The following is a 23,500-nucleotide window of genomic DNA, read 5'->3' as shown; positions in this document are numbered from 1 at the left end:
CCCCCCCCCCCCGCATAATATATTAACATTTCCTATTTCTAATAATGAGATGCTGTATGTATTTTCTAGAAATATAATGTGTTTTCTGAGGATGTATTTTGTAGAAATATAATGTGTTTTAACTTTTCCTCCCTCCAGACAGTTGGTATAATCATGCTAGGGATAAATACCAAACCCCACATGCAGAACTTTGTACAATTGTTGGGATCCAATCTGGCATTTGGGAATTGCTCCATCTTCTTGCCTCTCTCTGCAAACATGTTCATGTAAGTGAGACTGCTCACTTACATGACAAATGTTGCTATGGGGCCCAAAAATGACTAGTTATATCATTGCTAATATATTGCATATTTGCCCACTCTCCAGTAATGTTTGGGAGACTCTTCATTTTGACCCCTGACCCCGCCCACTTCACTACATTGTTGCAAATTGCATCATCATGGCCCCACCCCCACAGCATGGTGTCTTCTCATCATTACTCTAATGGGGTGGGACTATGATAATGAATCACATTGCCACGCCCCCTGCTCTTACCAAAAGTCAGCAAGTATAATGTGTCACTTTTCCATAAATAAACAGATGACTCTTAGATGGGTTTTTATTGTTTTTTTATTTGAAATGTAATTAGTGAACCACTGCTTGAGCAATCCAGGCTGCTATGGGGGCCATTGTCTGTGGGGCCGCTCATTGCTGATCCATCCACATGTGAAGGTCCCTGTTCTGCTCTTCATGTATATGCCCAGCTCTGGGAAGAGCAGGGGGATTCTCCGGAGTGGGTGACAAATTTGTTGGGTCCTCCCAAATTTTTCTACATGGAAAAGCAGTTTCGTGCTACGTCCCTGATCTGTGACATCAGTCATTTTTTGCTATGGGACGCAGGAGACACGGTACTCAGCCTAAGGGACATTGCAGACATTTCTGATGTTAGAAGATAATTCCATCCAAAATATAGAAAATGTAGAATGAATTAAAATAGAATAAATGATACATGAACAATAACATTGTAATTACCTGCGCCCCTGCAATCCCCCAAAGTAGCTTTTAGTCCAATGGCCTTAATAGTCCACAATAGCCTACAGTATAGAAGGAGATATATATGGATAAACAGGCTATAGAGGAGGCCGGTGATCTCTGGGTGCCCTGAGTCCTCCTTCTCCAGGGTGTGGAAATTATTATATATTATCATAGTAACAAACGCTGACACTGATACTCACACTAATCACCATATGATGGACAGATGTCCTCTCCCTCTAGAAGTGGAACGCTGTGAGACGCGGGGATCAGTATCAGCCTGCGACCGCCATGACTACTTTCCTAGGGATCCTCAGCTATTAGTGCCGGGATCCTTGGCTATTAGTGCCGGGATCATTTGGGTCATCTGTCCATCTGTAACACGTAATGATACAACCCGCTCAGCTATTATTCCTGTTACCACTCACCCACAGGCTGCTATGTATCATCTCAGACTTACTTTTATAGCAAATATCATATAACACATAAAGCTAAATGTATAACACATCAGTGGCTATCTATCTGCGCTCTCTCTCTTTTCACATATATATACATATAATATATGCAGAAAAGAAAGAGTACATAGATGCAGACAAGTGTCACAGAGATTATATTCAAATGTAGAACATTCCTTTAGCACCTAGACAAATTACCTGAATAGCCGACCAATCTCTTTCCTGCGCTCTGGTGATCTCGCTGTTGCCTGTAAATGCAGCTCCCTCCTTCCAACTCTCTTAAACCAGGCGTTCCTGTGGCCTGGTGATACTGCCGATGGCCTGCGATGTTACTGCGGCTCTCTTCATCCACCAATTTCACACCAGCCGTTCCAGCGGTCTGTTGGTCTCATTATGGCCTGTGATGTAATGCAGGCGCTCTCCTCCCTCCACTCTCACACCAACCGTTCCTGCGGTCTGGGGGTCTTACTAATGGCCTCAGATGTTATGGCGGCCCCCTCCTTCCTCCACTCACACAAGCCGTTCCTGCGGTCTGGGGGTCTTACTAATGGCCTGTGATGTTATGGCGGCTCCCTCCTTCCTCCACTCACATCAGCCGTTCCTGCAGTCTATGGTCTCATTATGGCCTGTGATGTAATGCAGGCGCTCTCCTCCCTCCACTCTCACACCAGCCGTTCCTGCGGTCTGGGGGTATTACTAATGGCCTGTGATGTTATGGCGGCTCCCTCCTTCCTCTACTCACACCAACCGTTCCTGCGGTCTGGGGGTATTACTAATGGCCTGTGATGTTATGGCGGCTCCCTCCTTCCTCTACTCACACCAACCGTTCCTGCGGTTTGGGGGTCTTACTAATGGCCTGTGATGTTATGGCGGCTCCCTCCTTCCTCCACTCACACCAGCCGTTCCTGCGGTCTGGGGGTCTTACTAATGGTCTGTGATGTTATGGCGGCTCCCTCCTTCCTCTACTCACACCAGCCGTTCCTGCGGTCTGGGGGTCTTACTAATGGCCTCAGATGTTATGGCGGCTCCTTCCTCCTTCCACTCTCACACCAGCCGTTCCTGCAGTCTGGGGGTCTTACTAATGGCCTCAGATGTTATGGTGGCTCCCTCCACTCACACCAGCCGTTCTGGGGGTCTCACCGATAGTCTGTGAGATCCCTGGGGCTCCCTCCTTACACCTGGCATACTCACGCTGCTGCACTTTGATGTTACAGGCAACTGCCAGGCTCACCATTTCTCAGATAGACACTGGAGCACTCTCCATGCACCTTGGTGTATGTCAGAGCTGGGATGTCTCAGTGCCTTTTCCAGATGTTCGGCCACATTGTTTAGGCGTCTCGATGACATGAGATCATGTGGAATAAATTCCTTTATGATTCTTATGAGTCTCACCAGGTCCCTCGTCTCCATGCATATGGGCAGTTTCTTCACTGCCTCCAATAGCAGCTTCTTCATCAGATGTTTCCTTGCCAGGAGTTTATACAGGGACTCTCTAAACTGGGGATCCCCCCAGCTGCTGCCGTCTAGCTGTCTGGTGTTACAGCCCAGGTGGGGTAAGCAGGTCTGGAGACAGGCAGCTGCAGCTGATGCCAGGTGTATGTTGGTGCTCTGCATCTTGGTGAGAAGGGTTATAAGCTGCTCCCTTACTATGGCGCTGATATCTCTGCCGGGGTAGCGCCTGTACCTCTTTATCAGCTCCCTGATTAGCTGCAGAGTGATCAGCTGGACGTCCTCGCTGGGAAAGTTGATGTATCTCAGTATACGGAAGAGGACTTTGTCATTTCCGTGGCAGCTTTTTCTGTCATCCATCTGCACTACTGCCATTAGTGCCCGTATCACTGCGGGCAGAACTATCGCCGTCTCTGCTTTCAATGTGCGCAGGAGCGCCTCCATGATGGTATTAGAGTGCTTCCTGGCCTCTGGCGATGATCTTACGCCATTTATCACGCACTGTAAGGCTGTTAAGTGGATGTGATGATCACGGTTGGTCAGCGCTGCTAGTATGTCATTAATGATGATGGTATATAGTCCTCCAGACATACAAGCGGTGTATTTGACGAGTTCCGCTGTGACTGTGAGACTAAGGAGCCTGTTAGGGAGGTTGCGGGACTTAAATACAGGCCGGAGCATCCTCAGCATGTCCTCCGCGCCTCCCATCGCTTTAACTTTGCTCACTGAGCTTTCCACTGTCACCTCTGCACTATAGGGCCCGTCCGGTGTTATGGGACTAAGAGGCTCGCTGGTGGTAGGTGACATTATGCATGACAGCGTGTGCTGCAGTGACTGTGGAGGGCAGGAGTCCGTCTTCATGGAGGTTTGGATCTCACATACTGTGTAATCCATGTAATGACGGGATAATAGCACTAACACTCTGCTAGCTGCCTGCCAGTCCCTCTCTGCCTGTTCTGCCTGTACCATCAGTCTCACCACTAGGGGCAGGATGTTCTCTGTGAGTAAGGCGGCAGCGTCCTTCCTCACCTCTAGTACATGGACATAGAATGCGCAGATCATGTCTGCACCTGCTGCGTTCTTACTGAGCAGTGCTTGTGTCTCATCCACTAAAGTCATCAGCTTCCCAGATGCCATATTACTGATGATTTCTGGCACACAGGATTTAATAACTGGTGCAAAAATAAGGTCAAGTAGATGGTTCGTCGTAAGCCAAGTCGTAATCCAAAAGGTTATCAGTCATATCCAAGGGTTCAGTTGCCGGGTCAGTCAAATTCAATATCTCAGGAACAAAGTACTGGAGAGCAAATTGCTACCAATATATGGCTCCTCCTGGCTGCCTCCTATATATAGGGCTGAGAGGATTCAATTCATCTCTGTTCATAATAGCCAGCTCCGTCTATGACATAATCTAGCCACACCCACATTACATCACACATGGCTGCCATGAGTAAGGATCTGGTTATAACCGGTTTATGTAACATGGCTTTAGCCAAAGACCTTATAACCTAATATTAATATCTACATTAAGACCAGCAGGGACAAGTGTAGCCAATGTCACACAATATGTGTTATTGGTGCATCACCCAGACTTAGCTCTCACCTGTGTTATGCTGACGCCAGGTCCGCAGGGAGAAATGCCAAGCTTTATATAGAATGGGGGAATGTGCGTGTTACTCTGTGTGTATAATCCCCTCCCATCCTATTCATCACTCCCCTTCCCCATACTACAGAGTGGGAGCTGCCGGTTGGAGCATTAGGGTCACATGATGACCAACACCTGGTCAGGGAACTGTCACTCACACGATAACTGGCTTTTTGGAGTTTTTAGTCTCGTATCTGACTTGAGACTCGCAGCAACTGGGTACGGACTCTCAGAAAGTGGCCGTCAATGCGACTACAGTGAGAGTGTTGTCGCAATGAAAGCACAATAGTATAGTGTACTGGGCATGTTATACACATATATACACACAGTGGTGGCCAAAATTGCAGAAACATTTTGATATTTGAATGTTTATCAACTTTGATTGCTTATAAAAACTGTTTCACGTCACACGGTGCAATGATTCATATATCAAATGAAAGGAAATTTAATGCTGAATTCAACACAATAATCAGAGGTGAAATATTTGCATTACAAGGGAAGTTATGCTACTTTCAGTCAGACAAAGAAGCACAGATGCGTGACGTTCAAGAAGCGGATTGTAATAACAGCTACTACCAGCCAATCGGAATCGTCGCTCTGAGGACCAATCAGCTGTGGTGTATGAGCAGGTACAAGGTCATGTACAAAGGTGGGAAAGGTCAGTTTGGCTGTTTCATGTTGCAGAATAAAGTTGGTTACAGAAGTGCAATTACTGTTGGATGTTTGTGTGTATTGTTTAGTGCTAACGACGGTGTAACAAATAAATACAACAATGTCATCCAGGCAAAGTGGTGACTGGTCACCCAGGAAGAGATCCGGGATTGTGGTGTTACGTGAAAATGTCCCACCAAATGACAGCCTGGCGCTAATAAACTATAATTGAATAATAGACCACAGCTGCAAATACCTATGGGTATGTGTAACCCCAATAAAAGATCACTTGCTGATGATCCCAAACACAGATAATACACTGATGGTGTTGCGCTAATTGGATTTGTAATTACAAATAAATATTTAACGTGGCAGAAATGAATTCAAGACACCAAATCTACCATGAATTTAATAAATACACAATAAGCATATCAGTAATGGTATACAAATGACATATAACAATCACATTAATATTGTAAAAGTTTGTACAGACTATCATATATTACCATGGACCCTCTTGATTCCTAATAGAAACCTGCATAACTGACAGGTTTACTAAAGAAAACATAAAAATTAAAAAAAAAACCTGTATATTTCATGTAAACTGTGACCAATCTTAATCTGACAGTTCTCACCCGATCAAAGTCCACATATGAGAGTCCTAATAACCCCTTTGATTTTACCTCCGGGTTTTGACGAGGGGTAGCGCTGGAATGTTTTCCAAAGGTTTAAACAATACAATGTTATTTAGGAAACACGGACTCCATGCTAATTCGAAGCGCACATATAATCCACCTGTATATCCTGAAGAGGTGTAGCGGTTATTGGTATCTCCTACCGCCTGGCCAATGGACAAGGTTATCCTCTGACGGGGAAATCCTGAGGCTGTAATATGGTCAACACATGACACATGGGTATCTCTCGCCGTCTTGAATCCAGCCAGTGGGCACCGTCACCGCAATGTGTAGCGCTTATGGCTCTCCGTGGAAATAAACGGGTATCCAAAGTCAGCAAAACGATTGTGTCACTTGATGAAAATGGTCTTTCGTATGCAGCAATTGAGAAGTTGGTGGGAATGTGACAACATCAGGAGTATGAAAGTTTTGTTTACGCTATCAGGAAACACAATCTATACAAAACAAAGAAGGCAAAGGCCGGAAAAAGTGCACAACAGCTGTTGATAGGAGAATAAAACAAATTTGCGTCAGGGACAGATGGATGTCATCTGCGGCCATTAGCAGTGACCTGAGTGCAACTAGTGTTTTTGTCAGTGCAAAAACGGTACGGAGAAGACTAACGGAGGTTGGCCTAAAAGGTAGAATTCCCCGAAAAAAGCCATTGCTGAATAAAAAGCAGCGGCAGAAATGAATACAGTAGGCAAAAGAACACATTGCATGGACAGAAGGTCAGTGGAAACGAGTGATATGGAGTGACGAAAATAAGATATCGATATTAGGCAGTGATGGGAGAAAATATCGGGGAAGAGGTACATCCAGATTGCATTCAAGCAACAACAAAGAATCCTCCACGTGTTATGATCTGGGCATGTATGAAGCAGATGCTGTAGGTCGCCTTTATGTCCTAAATGGCACACTGAACAGCAGAAAGTACATTGACACCATCCTACAACCAAAACTTCTACCTTCTATCAGGGATCTTTTTCCAGATAATGCCTCATTATTTTCCCATCAGGATTCAGGGCCTGATTCAGAGCTGCTCGTAAGCGGCTGCTCGTTCGCTCCGAGCGATGTTCGCACATCTGCGCATGCGTATGGGTTTTAGTACGCATGCGCGCCCAAGTCATTGTGGTCGAAAATCGTGTGTTCGCAAAATAGCGAATGCCTGCTAATTTGAGTGACAGAATGAGGCGTTTGTGGGTGGTAACAGGGGAAGGTGCTTGAAAACGGGGAGTGGAGATCCGAATGCAGGCGTTCCAAACTGTCTAAACGGGTGTTTTAAGGGTGTGCATAATTAACAAAGCTGCGTCATTGACCACGTCACTTGGTTGTCTTTTAGCCTGAACTGTTCGCATGATTGCGGTAGGAAAATCCAACCACAAGCACTGCGAGCAGTTCAGACGCCTTTCGATGTACTCGATTAATCAAATAAATAGCGGAGATGACGTATGATGCGAGCGGCCAGGGGGCGTTTTTTCCAAAATAGTGAGCGCATGTTTCGTTTGCTCGCTCAGACATAGAGGCGTCAACAGACCGCAAAGAGCGAGCGCTTAATTTAAATAGCCAGCCCCTTTTTCAGAATGAGCGGCCGCAAATAGCGTCCTGCTCTGAATCAGGCCCTCAGCTCCCTGCCACATTGCATGGATATGAAAACAGTGGTTCACGGAGAATGACATACAGGTGCTGGGATGGCCAGGAAACAGCCCAGACCTGAACCCCATAGAACATTTGTGGTTCCGTTTGAAAAAACTGGTACATCTGAGGCGTCCATCCAATAAAAGACAATTAATTGAGGCTATGATTGTCTCATGGCACCACATAATATAGAAGGAAGAGCTCCAAACACTGGTTGGCTCAATGCCACGTCACTGTGCTGCTGTCTTGTAAAATAAAGGATACCCAACGAAATACTGATAGGACAGTAACATCATAAGTACACAGGGATTTTCACCCTAAGTGTTGTTTTCACTGCACAACTTGCAAATATTTGACCTCTGTGTATTGTGTTGAATTCAGCATTAAATTTCCTTTAATTTGATATATAAATCATTGCACTGCATGAAGTGTAACAGTTTATATAAGCATTCGAAGTTGAAAAACATTAAAATTTTATAAAGTGTCCGCAATTTTGGCCACCACTGTTTGTGTGTGTGTATGTATGTGTATATATGTATATGTGTAAGTGTGCCGCTGTTAGTGATGACTGCATCCCATTGGTCACAACTGTAGCAAGGTTCTACTGTGCTTTTCAAAACCACCGCTTGATAAATCCGGGGTTTCCAGTCTATTCTTTCCATGGCCCTTATACATTGATGGCGCGTTGATGTTTAATTATATTCTATTGTAAAAGAGAAACGCACGAAGCACTCTAAATTGAGGGTGAAATGCGTCATGGACTACTTCCATACTTACCTTCCATTATTCGAGGACTTACTGCAGAAGGTGTTGGACACCGGCTGTCTCCAATGGTGAACCTGACACACACACACACAATGGTGAGCCTGACACACACACACACACACACAAAATGGTGAGCCTGACACACACACAAAATGGTGAGCCTGACACACACACACACAAAATGGTGAGCCTGACACACACAGAATGGTGAGACTGACACACACACACTGGTGAGCCTGACACGCACACACACACACACACACTAAGCGAAACTGAAGGATAAGTCGGAATGAGAGAGCAGCTTGCGCATTGCTGTCTGCGGCCTGTGTTCAGGATCAGAACACCAGCTGGAAGGTGTGCGGGACACTGGCTGCCTCCACTAAGCTCATCTGAGGGAGGGGAGCCACTTCTCACTCACCAAACAGGGCCAAGGGACGGGTCCATACAGGACACTGGTCTCAAACCGGGAAAAAACAGCCGCACTACAGCGGTAAGTCACCGGGGGCAGACACGTGTGTGATTATTGATGTAACGGCTATTGTATATACATCCTGTCATTAAACAATGAAAGGACAGGATTGGAAGTTTCAACTATGGTGCACTAATAGTTAAAATACAACTTTTATTAACAACATTTTAATATGTATATGTAAATAAAAAAGTGAGAGAAGGAAATATTAGATAAATTAAAATACGCAGTGTGTGATGCCTTTACTCAATTTCTAAATATATTAATAAACGATCTTCTGAAAAAGTATATATACGTTATCTCGTGTCTTTCAATATTAACCCTTGTTCAATCTAAATCGCATACATTCCTATATATAGAGAGAGAGAGAGAGATATGAATGCAGATATAATGGTGGAAATATTCCTTAGTACTGTATTTAAATAATTGTAGTTTAATCCCTCATGTAAGATGCCTGTTTTGCTGGGCATACACGGCCAGATAAAATGTCTGTCAGACCGACAGATATTTTATCTGGCCGGCTGCCAGCCGCAAATGTCGCCGGCATACACTTTGAGATTTCTCTCACAGTGTATTCGGCAGACATCTGCGCTCCGCCCCCGGGATAGGAGACATTTCCCTGTTCCTTCCATAGGAAGAAACACAGGAAATGTCTGTCTGTCGGCCGCGGCTGGGCATACACTGCCCGATGCGGCCGACAGTTTACCGGGGAAATATCGCATCAGACGGGCATGCTGGACAAGCCGGCATGCTCGACCGAGCAATATTTAACCCTCTGTCGCCCCCCCACACGCTACAATTATCGGGGCGATCCGCTGATATCAGGCAGATCGCCCCGATAATTGTAGCGTGTATGGCCAGCATTACTTAATAATGATAAAATGTTACAATAAGAATATGTTGCAGTGAACCGTGCAGACCAGCAAATCGATAACCAGATATATCATAGAGGAGTGAGAGTGTGACAGTGTGACTGTCTGTATGTGGCACTGCCTGACTATCAGATTCTGTATATCTCACACTATCATTTGCATATTCAATATACCCAGAAGCAGGGTGTAACCATCTCACTTTAGTGCCCTGTTGTATATCAATAAATGTTATTGAATTGTGGGGATAATCAGGGCTGGCCCTCTGGTTTTGTAGGGCGGCCTCCTGGCCGCTCGCATAGCTGTGGGTGACCGTCCACAGCTATAGCGAGCGGCCAGGGATCGCGACCATCGGGCTTGCGACGAGACCCTTGTGGTATGGTCTCGTTGCCGCAAGCCCTCGAGAGATTTTGGCTCTGACAGAGCCGAAATCTCTCCCACTGACATCACTCGTGATGTCAGTGGGGCCGCCCCCAAACGGAGGCGTTCACATGGGAACGCCTCAGTTTGGGCAGCCACTTCCCCAGCCCTCCCACCAAAGGGGGCGTGCTGTCACTCAACATCGACAGCACGCCCCCTTTGGTGCGAGACCCAGAGCGACGGCTTGCCCGATGCTATCCGTGTCTCGCGCATGCACACTGGCCCACCATCGACCCGGTTGCAAGCACACAGCGCTTGCGACCGGGTCTGAATCAGGCCCTCTCTCCTCAGGACCCCAAACTCTGCATGTTTTTCAAGTCTCCTCACAGAATCAAGTGAAATAATTGTCTCCACCTGTGGATCTCTTAAAATGTGTCAATGGGTAATGAATACACCTGTGCACCTGCTGGGTGACCTGCAAAACGTGACCTGTGTGGGGTCCTGATGACCGAGTTTGAGAACCACTGTACTAATGTATGGGGAGTGTGGAAATTAACGCAGGCGGACTTAACTAGGAGATATCAGTGATATCTCCTGTGCTAAGTGTGTTAATACTAAAATAACAGTAATTAAGGAAAATTTCTACTTCAGTGTCCATAGCGGGTCCACAGGGTTGACCTTGGGGTATAGCTGGATCTGGATCAACGGGCACCACGCAGTTAAAGCTTTCACTGCTCCCAGGATGCACTTGGGTCTGTCCTCCTCTTTACCCCGCCCCCGAGCCACAGGCACCTCAGTTTAAGTTTGTGCCCGGCCGGAGTTGGGTCACCCTGCGGGTGGCGCTGCAGGAGCAGCCCCTAGAAAGCTATTTATTTTTATTTATTTTTTTTAGGAGTCATTTAATTTTTAACTATTTGGCTCTTCAGAGCGGCAGCAATGGACTGTCTATATAGACGTCCATGCTGCCGCTTCTACTCCCCGCTGGCGCCGCAACTGGGGATCGCGGCGGGAGGCCAGAGTCTGTACTAGCCGGACTCTGGGGAACTCCCTGGACTGCTACTGGGGAGAAGGTAAGCCGCGAGTCACTGATTAGTGGCGGATAAGAGACCTTGGGCCTGATTCAGACCCACTCGCGAGCGGCTGTCCGCTCGCAAGTGGGTCGATGTTATGGACTGAGCATGCGCACGACGGAGGGAGCTCCGTCGTGCGCATGCGCCAGACGCGACGAGCGAAGGAAAGTCCTTCGCTCGTTGTGTCCGATCAAAGGGGGCGTGCTGTCAATGTTGATTGACAGCACGCCCCCTTTGGTGGGCGTGCCGGGGGCGTGCCTCCCTGATGGGGGCGTTCCCACGGGAAAGCCTCCCGTCAGAAGCCGGCCCACTGACATCACTAGTGATGTCAGTGGGAGTGATTTTGGCTCTGATAGAGCCAAAATCACTCCGGAGCTTGCGGTTGAAAACCTCAACCGCAGGCTCCGGCTCGCAAATTCGATGGTCGCGATGGTCTCGACCATCGCGACCATCACAATGCACGCTCGTATAGCCTGTGGGTGGTGACCCACAGCTATACGAGCGTCCAGGAGGACGCTCCATGAAAATGGAGCCCGGCCCTCATTCAGAGCGTGCGCTCTGCTCAGAGCGTACGGCTCTGAATGAGGGCCCTTATTTCTTGTTGTTCTTAATGGTGCATACACAAGGTCAGATAAAAAGAACGATATAGACGATAACAATATAGTTTGATCGTTTATATCGTTCTTTTTTTAACCCCTCAAACGATGGTCGATGCGCGGGCACGGATGGTCGATTATCGACCATCGCCCTTGCATGCAGGCCAACCTGGTCGATATAGACTAGGTTAGCCTGGTTACTATAGGGACCTGCGATCGTCACGTTGTTTGGGGGTTGGTGCATGTTGCTGGATGTCCGATATCGAACATCCAGCACATACAGGACAATCAGATAATGATCGTTATCTGATCGTCTTTAAGTCTGACCATGTGTACCCTCCATACAACCGTTATTTTAGTGTTGATGAATAGGCCCCTAAATCTTTGGGGATAAATATTAACCCTATAATATATTTACCCCATTTACATCCATATATTAGTAACATATAATAGCCTAATAAAGTAAAATAATTATTAGTCTATGTCTATCTTCATGAAGGCAAACAGTGTGTGTATAATATATATATATATATATATACACACACACACACATACAGTCAGGTGCATAAATATTGGGACATTGACAGAATTTTCATATTTTGGCCTCTTCACCACCACAATGGCTTTGAAATGAAACGAACAAGATGTGATTTTACTGCAGACTCTCAGATTTAATTTGAGGGTAATTACATCCAAATCAGGTGAACAGTGTAGGAATTACAACGGTTTCTATATGTGCCTCCCAATTTTTACTGGGGGAATTGCATATGGGAGTGGCAGCTGGGGCTGGCATATGTGCTGGGGGGTGGTACATTTTAATTTGGGGGGGGGCACCAACATTTATCTTGCCTCTGGGCACCTGGGATGAGGTTACGCCACTGAATTGATGTTATACCTTTACATTTATTTGTGCAGCCATTAGACTTGTCCTGTTATTTCTTTCATTTGCTCAGTGAGGCTATACTAGGGAAAGTCCACTGCAGAGTGGTAGCGCAGTGGTGAGCAGTTTCTCATATAAGCCCGTTTGGCTCACTGAAGTCTGTCGTTCCTTCCATGAGGACTTGTGCGTAGCACTGCGTTGACTGCATGACTCCGCCATCTCTATCATGTACAGGGAGAGACGTGAAGTAAAAATAAATCTTGAAGATAAAAGCAGCAGGAAACAGACGGGACCCTTGGGTGCCTCCTATGCGGGCGCATGTACCGTTTAGCCGGTTATCCAGCTCTGGAACCTGCTGTACAGTATTACCCTGGCAGCTGCATCGGATTGTTGCTGGAAGACGGACAAGTGCATCTCACCCCGGGATGTAGTTTGGAAGCCGACTGTCTAAATCCTGACCGCCGGCTTCCACATGTTCTATTTCCAATGTGGTACTAATGACAGGCGTCTAAATCTAGATGCTTGTCATTAACCAGACGCCGGGAGTCTGGCGCCCGGCATCGCGATCGAAGTTATGCCGGGTGCCGAGTGCGACAGCCGGGGGGGGGGGGGAGAGGTTAGGTTTAGGGCTCCCGAGGGGGGACTTAGGGTTAGGCTAGGGGAAGGGGGAGTTAAGGTTAGGCACCCTTGGGGGGAGGTTAGGGTTAGGCACCCCCTGGTGTTCTTCTTAGGTTTAGGCGGCTGGGAAAGGGGGATTAGGGTTAGGCCCTTGGGGGGGAGATTAGGGTTAGGTACCCCTAGTTAGGGTTAGGGGGGGGAATTAAGTTAGCGATACTTACCTTAGGGACGATCGGGATTTTCACCCTTACGGGGCTGCCGCTGTCGGGATTTGAACCGATGGACATGCGTCCGACGGTAAGACCTACTACACCCTTCAGCCCAGATATTGATACATCTTGGGAATGCTAATTGTTACCAAATCGAGGCTGTACCAGACCTGGGCTGATCATGGACTGTAGATATTGGCAGTACAATGCTGACAGTTTTATTTGTTTGCTACATAATAATCCCCCAGTAAGCATCTGGTAAAGACCATTGTGCACTCTTGTGTACCGAGCAGGAGAAGCTGACCTGTGTTTTTCCTCCTAATGGTAAAACACGTTCATTTACAGGATTTGTGTATATTTACATTCGGGGGCGTGGGCTGTGGTAACTCCCATGAGGGGCTTAATATCAGTACTGGGGTATGTAGTGTTCACTGTAGCTCCAGTGGCAGACAGGACGCCGGAGCTAGAAAGGGCACTTACGCACTAGAAAAAGGGGCGTGGCCATGGAAAAGGGGGCATGTCTATAAGATGTCACCTTTTCGTCACTCTTGGGGGCGTGTCCCGGCACTTACGGACACGCCGGGCAGCCCCCAAGCACTGCTGACAGGTAGAATAGATGTTGAGTGCATGCGCTCAGCGTCTATTCACCGGCGGTGACCAGGACACAGCACATTTCCCCACCCGCGGGACACTGCGACCTGCGGGTGAAGACGGCACCTGCAGGCTGTATTAGCGTTGCGCTGTGCGGTGAGGGCAGGGTACTTTTAGGCCTCCAGAAGGAGGGCAGGGCAGAGCACCCCGCTAAAACAGCCTAGCGGGACCGCTAGGTATGCAAGACAACCACCCATGCCAGGGCACAGATGCTACTAAAGGTTGGGAAACTGAGAAGCTGAGTCCCCATGTGTAATAACCCCCAGCAGACAATTGAAGAGTGAAATGCAAGTGTTGGGGGTAAATTTACTAAAGTGAGAGTTTTTAGAAGTGAAGATGTTGCCCATAGCAACCAAACAGAATCTAGCTATTATCTTCTAGAAGGTGCTAGTTAAATGTTAAGTAGAATCTGATTGGTTGCTATGGGCAACATCTCCACTTCTAAAAACTTTCACTTTATTAAATATACCCCTTGGTCTGTATGTAATATTTATTGCAGTCATAATGTTGACATCCATAACCTCAAAATCACAATGTCGTTATTATGTCGACACTGTTGAAATGTCGACATTGAACATATTTTCTCTCATTGTAGACATCTGAAATGTCAGCATTCTGCATGGACCATCATCGGAGGGTTAGGAAATGGGAGGCTAGGGGTTAGACACTAGTGGGAGTGTTAGGTGTAGGAAACAGGAAGAGAGGGGGAGAGTTAGGGTTAGGCAGTGGGAGGGAAGGAAGAGGGTTTGGCAGCGGGAGGGGAGGTTTAGGTACTAGAAGGAGGGTTAGGTTTAGGCAGTGGGAGGAGAGGGGGAGGGTTAGGCAGCGGGAAGGGAGGGAGGGAGAGAGTTAGGCACTAGGTGAGGGATAGGGTTAGGCAGCAGGAGGGGAGGGTTAGGCACTAGGTGAACGATAGGGTTAGGCAGTGGGAGGGGAGGGAGAGGCTTAGGCACTAGGTGAAGGATAGGCTTAGGCACTAGGTGAGGGATAGCGTTAGGCACTAGGTGAGGGATAGGGTTAGGCAGCGGGAGGGGAGGGAGAGGCTTAGGCACTAGGGAGAAGGTTAGGTTTAGGCAATGGGAGTGGGAGGGTTAGGTTTAGGCAAAGGGAGGGGAGGGTTATAGGAGGTGTTGTAATTATGTTATAGATAATAGGCAATATGTATTTATTTAGTGTATTTCTTTTATTTACCTTCATGGTGACCTGTGATAGACCCTGGTGTAATATCCAGCTGCAGGTTTAATTATTTGTTTGAGAAGATGCCATGTGAGGGGAGGCTTGCATAGTTATGTATAGCCCATTAGGACTACTAGCAAATGATCCAACAGACAGATGTAGGGAGATGCTCAGATCAGGGAACATATAATAGTTTATGGGAAGGTGATAAAGTTTTGTATGGTAACTCTTTTTACTAATATGTCAATGTTCGCATGACAAGTTAATGTACTGCTCTCCTCACATTCCATGAAGATCTGTGATAAATCACAGACCCTGATCCTATACCAATAACCCCTCCGGCCATGATAAAACTCCATTTAAAAAGAAGTAGTAAATGAGGTACTATTATATATTATAAACACCCCCCCCCCCCGCATAATATATCAACATTTCCTATTTCTAATAATGAGATGCTGTATTATTTGAGGATGTATGTTGTAGAAATATAATGTGTTTTAACTTTTCCTCCCTCCAGACAGTTGGTATAAGCATGCTAGGGATAAATACCAAACCCCACATGCAGAACTTTGTACAATTGTTGGGAGCCAATCTGGCATTTGGGAATTGCTCCATCTTCTTGCCTCTCTCTGCAAATGTTCATGTAAGTGAGACTGCTCATTCATTTTTCCTTTTTTGTTTAGAGAAAATTGTTTGCATAAGATTATCTTTGTATGTCATTCTTGGTAATTGTTTTGGTATATACTTTATTGCGAGTAACTTTATCATTTTAAACTTAATTTAATAAGATTGGTCTCTATGGTCAAGGGTGTAACTACCATTGGTGCAGCTGCTATGGGGCCCTAGGCTGAGAGGGCCTGTCTGCCTTGTCTGTACCATGTTTCTATATGAGCTTTTTTTGTCATTGGGCAGTACACGGGGCCCTAACAAATGTTGCTATGGGGCCCAAAAATAACTAGTTATATCATTGCTAATATATTGCATATTTGCACACTCTCCATTAATGTTTGGGAGACTCTTCATTTTGACCCCTGACCCCGCCCACTTCACTACATTGTTGCAAATTGCATCATCATGGCCCCACCCTCACAGCATGGTGTATTAATTCTCATCATTACTCTAATGGGGTGGGACTATGATAATGAGATACAGTGCCACGCCCCCTGCTCTTATCAAAAGTCAGCAAGTATAATGTGTCACTTTTGTATAAATAAACAGATGACTCTTAGATAGGTTTTTATTGTTTTTTATTTGAAATGTAATTAATGAACCACTGCTTGAGCAATCCAGGCTGCTATGGGGGCCGTTGTCTGTGGGACCGCTCATTGCTAATCCATCCGCATGTGAAGCTCCCTGTTCTGCTCTTCATGAATATGCTAAGCTCTGGGAAGTGCAGGAGGATCCTCCGAAGTGGGTGACAAATTTGTTGGGTCCTCCAAAATTTTGCTACATAGAACGAAATTGCATGCTACACCCCTGGTCTATGACATCAGTCATTTCTGCTATGGGACGCAGGAGACACGGTACTCAGCCTAAGGGACATTGCAGACATTTCTGATGTTAGAAGATAATTCCATCCAAAATATAAAATGTAGAATGAAGTAAAATAGATTAAATTATACATGAACAATAACATTGTAGTTACCTGCACCCCTGCAATCCCCCAAAGTAGCTTTTTGTCCAATGGCCTTAATAGTCCAAAATAGCCTACAGTACAGAAGGAGATATATACGGATAAACAGGCTATAGAGGAGGCCGGTGATCTCTGGGTGCCCTGAGTCCTTCTCCAGTGTGTGGAAATTATTATATATTATAGTAACAAACGCTGACACTGATACTCACACTAATCACCATATGATGGACAGATGTCCTCTCCCTCTAGATGCGGAACCCTGTGATCAGTATCAGCCTGCGAACGCCGTGACTACTGTCCTTGGATCCTCAGCTATTAGTGCCTGGATCCTCAGCTATTAGTGCCGGGATCCTCAGCTATTATCGCCTGGATCATGTGGGTTATCTGTCCATCTGTAACACGTAATAATACAACCAGCTCTTACTACTACAGCTGTTCTTGTTACCACTCACCCACAGGCTGCTATGTATCATCTGAGACCTACTGTTATAGCAAATATCATATAAGATATAAAGCTAAATGTATAACATATCAGTGGCTATCTATCTGCGCTCTCTCTATTTATACAGTATATAAATAAATGGAGCACATTGATTGTAGCTCTTACACTAGGAGGCGCCCTTGTTGCTCTTTCTATAAATAATATATATATATATTATGCACCTCACCCTCCTCCCCTCCTTACATATCCATCCCATCTCCGGACACACTCACTCTGCCCTCTTCATTCTTCCGGTGACTGTTGCCCCTCCTCCTGCGCCTGACTATGGCGTTTCTCTTGTACTGCTCTAATCCTCTGGGACGTCCTCCAAGGTTCTTTGAGACTCTAATTCAGCCTTCACCCTCATCGGTCATCTATTCCGCCAAGCCTACCTGCTCTCCAGGGGTATGGGGGCCCCATAGCAACATTTCCCCGAAGCCCCCACAGGTCTACCTATACAGTGCCCCTGTAGTTGTGCTCATTATGCAGTGCCCATTATACAATGCCCCCTGTAGTTGTGCCCATTATGCAGTTCCCCCTGTAGTTGTGCCCATTATGCAATGCCCCCTGAAGTTGTGCCCATTATGGAATGCCCCCTGTATTAGAGCCCCTTATGCAATGCCCCGGTATTAAAGCCCATTATGTAGTGCCCCCAGTAATGCCCCTAAGTAGTGCCCCTTATGCTGTGGCCCCCCTTCCCTGTGCAGTACTTACCTCTTTTCACGCTGCTCACTGGACAAGCCTCCAGTCCACGACGACACCCGCGCACTGCATCACTGGGAACGCTGGCCTCTGAAGTGATCAGAGGTGTCTTTAGTCTCTGATCGCTTCAGAGACCAGCGTTCCCAGTTGCACCAGCAAGTCTGGCCCGGCCACATATCATGCGCACCCCCTCCACCCTCTATAGTTACGCCACCGCTGCCCTCCTCCTAATGCTCCAGCCTCTGTACTACCCAATTCTCCCTTTAGGCCTATTTATCACAATACATATTTCATATGCGGATGTGATTAGACAAATTCGCCAGGATTTGCAATGCGATATCTGGATACAATGCAAGGACGTACAGTATCACACATTTCATGTAGGGACAGAGTTTACGAGAAAGCTTTGTCCCTGCGAATCCTCTCCCCGCACTCCCCGCCACCAGTGACTGTGAGTTCTCAATAAGCCCTTTCATACATTTAGGTGATACATAAATAATGGGTGTGCAAAGACACTATTTACAATATTTTAGTAAAAATAATATTGATATATATGCCCATTTGCAACAAAACAAATTACCTGAATAGCCGATCAATCTCCTTCCCGCGCTCTGGTGGTCTCGCTGCTGCCTCTGTGTAAATGCAGCTCCCTCCTTCCAACTCTCTCTCACCAAGCGTTCCTGCAGTCTATGGTCTCATTATGGCCTGTGATGTAATGCAGGCGCTCTCCTCCCTCCACTCTCACACCAACTGTTCCTGTGGTCTGGGGGTCCTACTAATGGTCTCAGATGTTATGGTGGCTACCTCCTTCCTCCACTCACACCAGCCGTTCCTGCGGTCTGGGGGTCTTACTAATGGTCTCAGATGTTATGGCGGCTCCCTCCTTCCTCCACTCACACCAGCCGTTCTTGCGGTCTGGGGGTCTTACTAATGGCCTCAGATGTTATGGCGGCTCCCTCCTTCCTCCACTCACACCAGCCGTTCTTGCAGTCTGGGGGTCTTACTAATGGCCTCAGATGTTATGGCGGCTCCCTCCTCCATCCACTCTCACACCAGATGTTCCTGCGGTCTGGGGGTCTTACTAATGGCCTCAGATGTTATGGCGGCTCCCTCCTCCTTCCACTCTCACACCAGCCGTTCCTGCGGTCTGGGGGTCTTACTAATGGCCTCAGATGTTATGGTGGCTCCCTCCACTCACACCAGCCGTTCCTGCGGTCTGGGGGTCTTACTGATGGCCTATGATGTTATGTCGGCTTCCTCCACTCACACCAGCCGTTCCTGCGGTCTGGGGGTCTTACAATTGGCCTGTGATGTTATGGCGGCTCCCTCCTTCCTCCACTAACACCAGCTGTTACTGTGGTCTAGGGGTCTCATTGATGGCCCATGATGTAAAGCAGGCCACCTCCTCCCACCATTCTTACACCAGCCGCTGCCGCGGTCTGGGGGTCTCACCGATAGTCTGTGAGATCCCTGGGGCTCCCTCCTTACACCTGGCATACTCACGCTGCTGCACTTTGATGTTACAGGCAACTGCCAGGCTCACCATTTCTCAGATAGACACTGGAGCACTCTCCATGCACCTCGGTGTATGTCAGGGCTGGGATGTCTCAGTGCCTTTTCCAGATGTTCGGCCACGTTGTTTAGGCGTCTCGATGACATGAGATCATGTGGAATAAATTCCTTTATGATTCTTATGAGTCTCACCAGGTCCCTCGTCTCCATGCATATGGGCAGTTTCTTCACTGCCTCCAATAGCAGCTTCTTCATCAGATGTTTCCTTGCCAGGAGTTTATACAGGGACTCTCTATACTGGGGATCCCCCCAGCTGCTGCCGTCTAGCTGTCTGGTGTTACAGCCCAGGTGGGGTAAGCAGGTCTGGGGACAGGCAGCTGCAGCTGATGCTCTGCATCTTGGTGAGAAGGGTTATAAGCTGCTCCCTTACTATGGCGCTGATATCGCTGCCGGGGTAGCGCCTGTACCTCTTTATCAGCTCCCTGATTAGCTGCAGAGTGATCAGCTGGACGTCCTCGCTGGGAAAGTTGATGTATCTCAGTATACGGAGGATAACTTTGTCATTTCCGTGGCAGCTTTTTCTGTCATCCATCTGCACTACGGCCATTAGTGCCCGTATCACTGCAGGCAGAACTATCGCCGTCTCTGCTTTCAATGTGCGCAGGAGCGCCTCCATGATGGTATTAGAGTGCTCCCTGGCCTCTTTTGGCGATGATCTTACGCCATTTATCACGCACTGTAAGGCTGCTAAGCGGATGTGATAATCACGGTTGGTCAGCGCTACTAGTATGTCATTAATGATGATGGTATATAGTCCTCCAGACATACAGGTGGTGTATTTGAGGAGTTCCGCTGTGACTGTGAGACTAAGGAGCTTGTTAGGGAGGTTGCGGGACTTAAATACAGGCCGGAGCATCCTCAGCATGTCCTCAGCGCCTCCCATCGCTATAACGTTGCTCACTGAGCTTTCCACTGTCACCTCTGCACTACAGGGCCCGTCCAGTGTTATGGGACTAAGGGGCTCGCTGGTGGTAGGTGACATTATGCGTAACAGCGTGTGCTGCAGTGACTGTGGAGGGCAGGAGTCCGTCTTCATGGAGGTTTGGATCTCACATACTGTGTAATCCATGTAATGACGGGATAATAGCACTAACACTCTGCTAGCTGCCTGCCAGTCCCTCTCTGCCTGTTCTGCCTGTACCATCAGTCTCACCACTAGGGGCAGGATGTTCTCTGTGAGTAAGGCGGCAGCGTCCTTCCTCACCTCTAGTACATGGGCATAGAATGCGCAGATCATGTCTGCATCTGCACCTGCTGCGTTCTTACTGAGCAGTGCTTGTGTCTCATCCACTAAAGTCATCAGCTTCCCAGATGTCATATTACTGATGATTTCTGGCACACAGAATTTAATAACTGGTGCAAATAGAAGGTCAAGTAGATGGAGCATTGTTACCGGTTCGTCGTAAGCCAAGTCGTAATCCGAAAGGTTGTCAGTCGTATCCAAGGGTTCAGTTGCCGGGTCAGTCAAATTCAATATCTCAGGAACAAAGTACTGGAGAGCAAGTTGCTACCAATATATGGCTCCTCCTGGCTGCCTCCTATATATAGGGCTGAGAGGATTCAATTCATCTCTGTGCTCATAATAGCCAGCTCCGTCTATGACATCATCTAGCCACACCCACATTACATCACACATGGCTGCCATGAGTAAGGATCTGGTTATAACCAGTTTATGTAACATGGCTTTAGCCAAAGACCTTATAACCTAATATTAATATCTACATTAAGACCAGTAGGGACAAGTGTAGCCAATGTGACACGATATGTATTATTGGTGCATCACCCAGACTTAGCTCTCACCTGTGTTATGCTGACGCCAGGTCCGTAGGGAGAAATGCCAAGCTTTATATAGAATGGGGGAATGTGCGTGTTACTCTGTGTGTATAATCCCCTCCCATCCTATTCATCACTCCCCTTCCCCATACTACAGAGTGGGAGCTGCCGGTTGGAGCATTGGGGTCACATGATGACCAGGACTTGGTCAGGGAACTGTCACTTACACGATAACTGGCTTTTTGGAGTTTTTAGTCTCGTATCTGACTTGTGACGCGCAGCAACTGGGCACGGACTCTCAGAAAGTGGCCGTCAATGCGACTACAGTGAGCGTGTTGTCGCAATGAAAGCACAATAGTATAGTGTACTGGGCATGTTATACACATATATACACACAGTGGTGGCCATAATTGCAGTCACATTTTGAAATTTGAATGTTTATCAACTTTGAATGCTTATAACAACTGTTACACTTCACGCAGTGCAATGATTCATATATCAAATGAAAGGAAATTTAATGCTGAATTCAACACAGTAATCAGAGGTGACACACACACACACACCACCCACAGTTTTGCGAGCAGCCAGGTGATGGTCGCGACCATCGGGCTTGCGACGAGACCCTTGTGGTAGGGTCTCATCCATCACAAGCTTCCAGTTCTAATAGAGCCTGCCCGCCTCCAAAACGGGAAAAGCTGTCAATCACAATTGACAGCTGCCCCGTTTTGGTGCGAGACACGTAGCGACGGAGCGCCCGCCGCTGGCCGGGTCTCGCGCATGCGCAGTGGTGGGCCATCGACCCGCTTGCGAGCGCACAGCGCTCGCGGGTCTGAATCAGGCCCTAAGTCCCATTCACTAACTTACTGGGCTGATATTTGGAGTAGGGATGGCCATCGGTGGAATGGCCATCGATGGTTACCATCAATGGGTCCATCGGTGATTACAATCGATGGCATAAACACCCATCTATGGTGAACCATCCATGGTTTGCACCCCTCGATGGTCACCACTGCTGGGGGCACAGTGGGCCATGGACCAATCAAAACCGGGGGCAGGGCTCAGCAGCCGCCAGGGTGGGGCTAAACTCTGCCCGTCAAGAAGAAAAAAAAAATTCTCCAACTCGTCCATTGATGGCGGAGGACCATTGGCTCTCTGCCATCAATAGCAAAACCATTGGCGATCTTTAGTTAACCATTGATGATTACTATCGATGGTCGATGGCCATTCCTAATTTGGAGTACTCACTAGTACTAGAAATTGTTGCAACAGTAGATCTGACAAATGAGCATTGAGAATTGTGAATTATTTGGATTTTATCAATACATAAACTCTTTATACTATCAAACCTACCCTGCTTGTTAGACAGCTCTCCATTTGTCTTGTAATGTATATGACTATATTGCCCTGTGCTGTGCCAAAACAGGCAAGATACGCTTGGCAAGTGGGTTTGAATTCAACTCTACAATGGGCCGATAGTCTCTATATACATCTAATTATTATCAGTTACATATATAGCGCCAGCATATTAAATTGCATTTTACAATTGGGAACAAACAGTAATAGAACAAATAACAGACAGATAAATAAATAATAAACACATCCTGCTTTGGAATATTACATATATTTTATAAATAAATCACACCCTTTCTAATCGGCTGGCATGAGTAAATTATATCTGGGAATTTAATTATGTTCCATTAAGATGGGTCACACTGCAAAGATATATCTGTAGATGATGGTCGATCATATACATATGAACGACCATTATCTTCCAGTCAGCCGCGGGTCCCACTGACCAGGGGGCGGCTTGAGGGCGGATCCGCCCCCTCCCGGCGGCTGCTTCTGCATGTATACGGGCGATCGGCTGATCACCCATACTCACTTGCCGATAGACAGATATATCTGTCCATCCACTGTGCAGCACAGCCGACGCGACATGTCTGAACAACGTCGTTCACAGACATATCGCTAGTACACACTGGTTGATGGGCAGGGCCGTAGCTAGGGTAGTGCGGCCGGTGCCATCGCACAGGGCACCACATGTCAGGGGGCGCTGTTTGGGCCTGTCAAATTTCAGTTAATTATCATTCTCACTTGTAGCTTCCTCTTATTTCATCCCCAGCATCTCCTGGACTCTCCTATCTCTTCCCTCG

At 47.1% G+C, this 23,500-nt stretch overlaps 1 long non-coding RNA gene across 1 annotated transcript in view; it reads left to right on the top strand.

Annotated features, from left to right (window-relative positions):
* The first annotated feature begins 220 nt into the window (after positions 1–220).
* The window catches only part of LOC148436098 (uncharacterized), a 47,719-nt gene continuing 24,439 nt past the window's right edge, over positions 221–23,500 (top strand). Inside the window, exons 1-3 of the long non-coding RNA XR_015876503.1 lie at positions 221–266; positions 5,077–5,218; positions 15,704–15,829. This is a non-coding gene — a long non-coding RNA (uncharacterized LOC148436098). The remainder of the gene's footprint in view (positions 267–5,076; positions 5,219–15,703; positions 15,830–23,500) is intronic.

The sequence above is a fragment of the Taudactylus pleione genome, unplaced genomic scaffold (genome assembly GCF_031769625.1).
Source record: "Taudactylus pleione unplaced genomic scaffold, aTauple2 ptg001956l, whole genome shotgun sequence".
Lineage (NCBI taxonomy): Eukaryota > Metazoa > Chordata > Amphibia > Anura > Myobatrachidae > Taudactylus > Taudactylus pleione.
The sequence above is the reverse complement of the archived record's forward strand: the minus strand, read 5'-3'. Positions and strand labels throughout refer to the sequence as shown.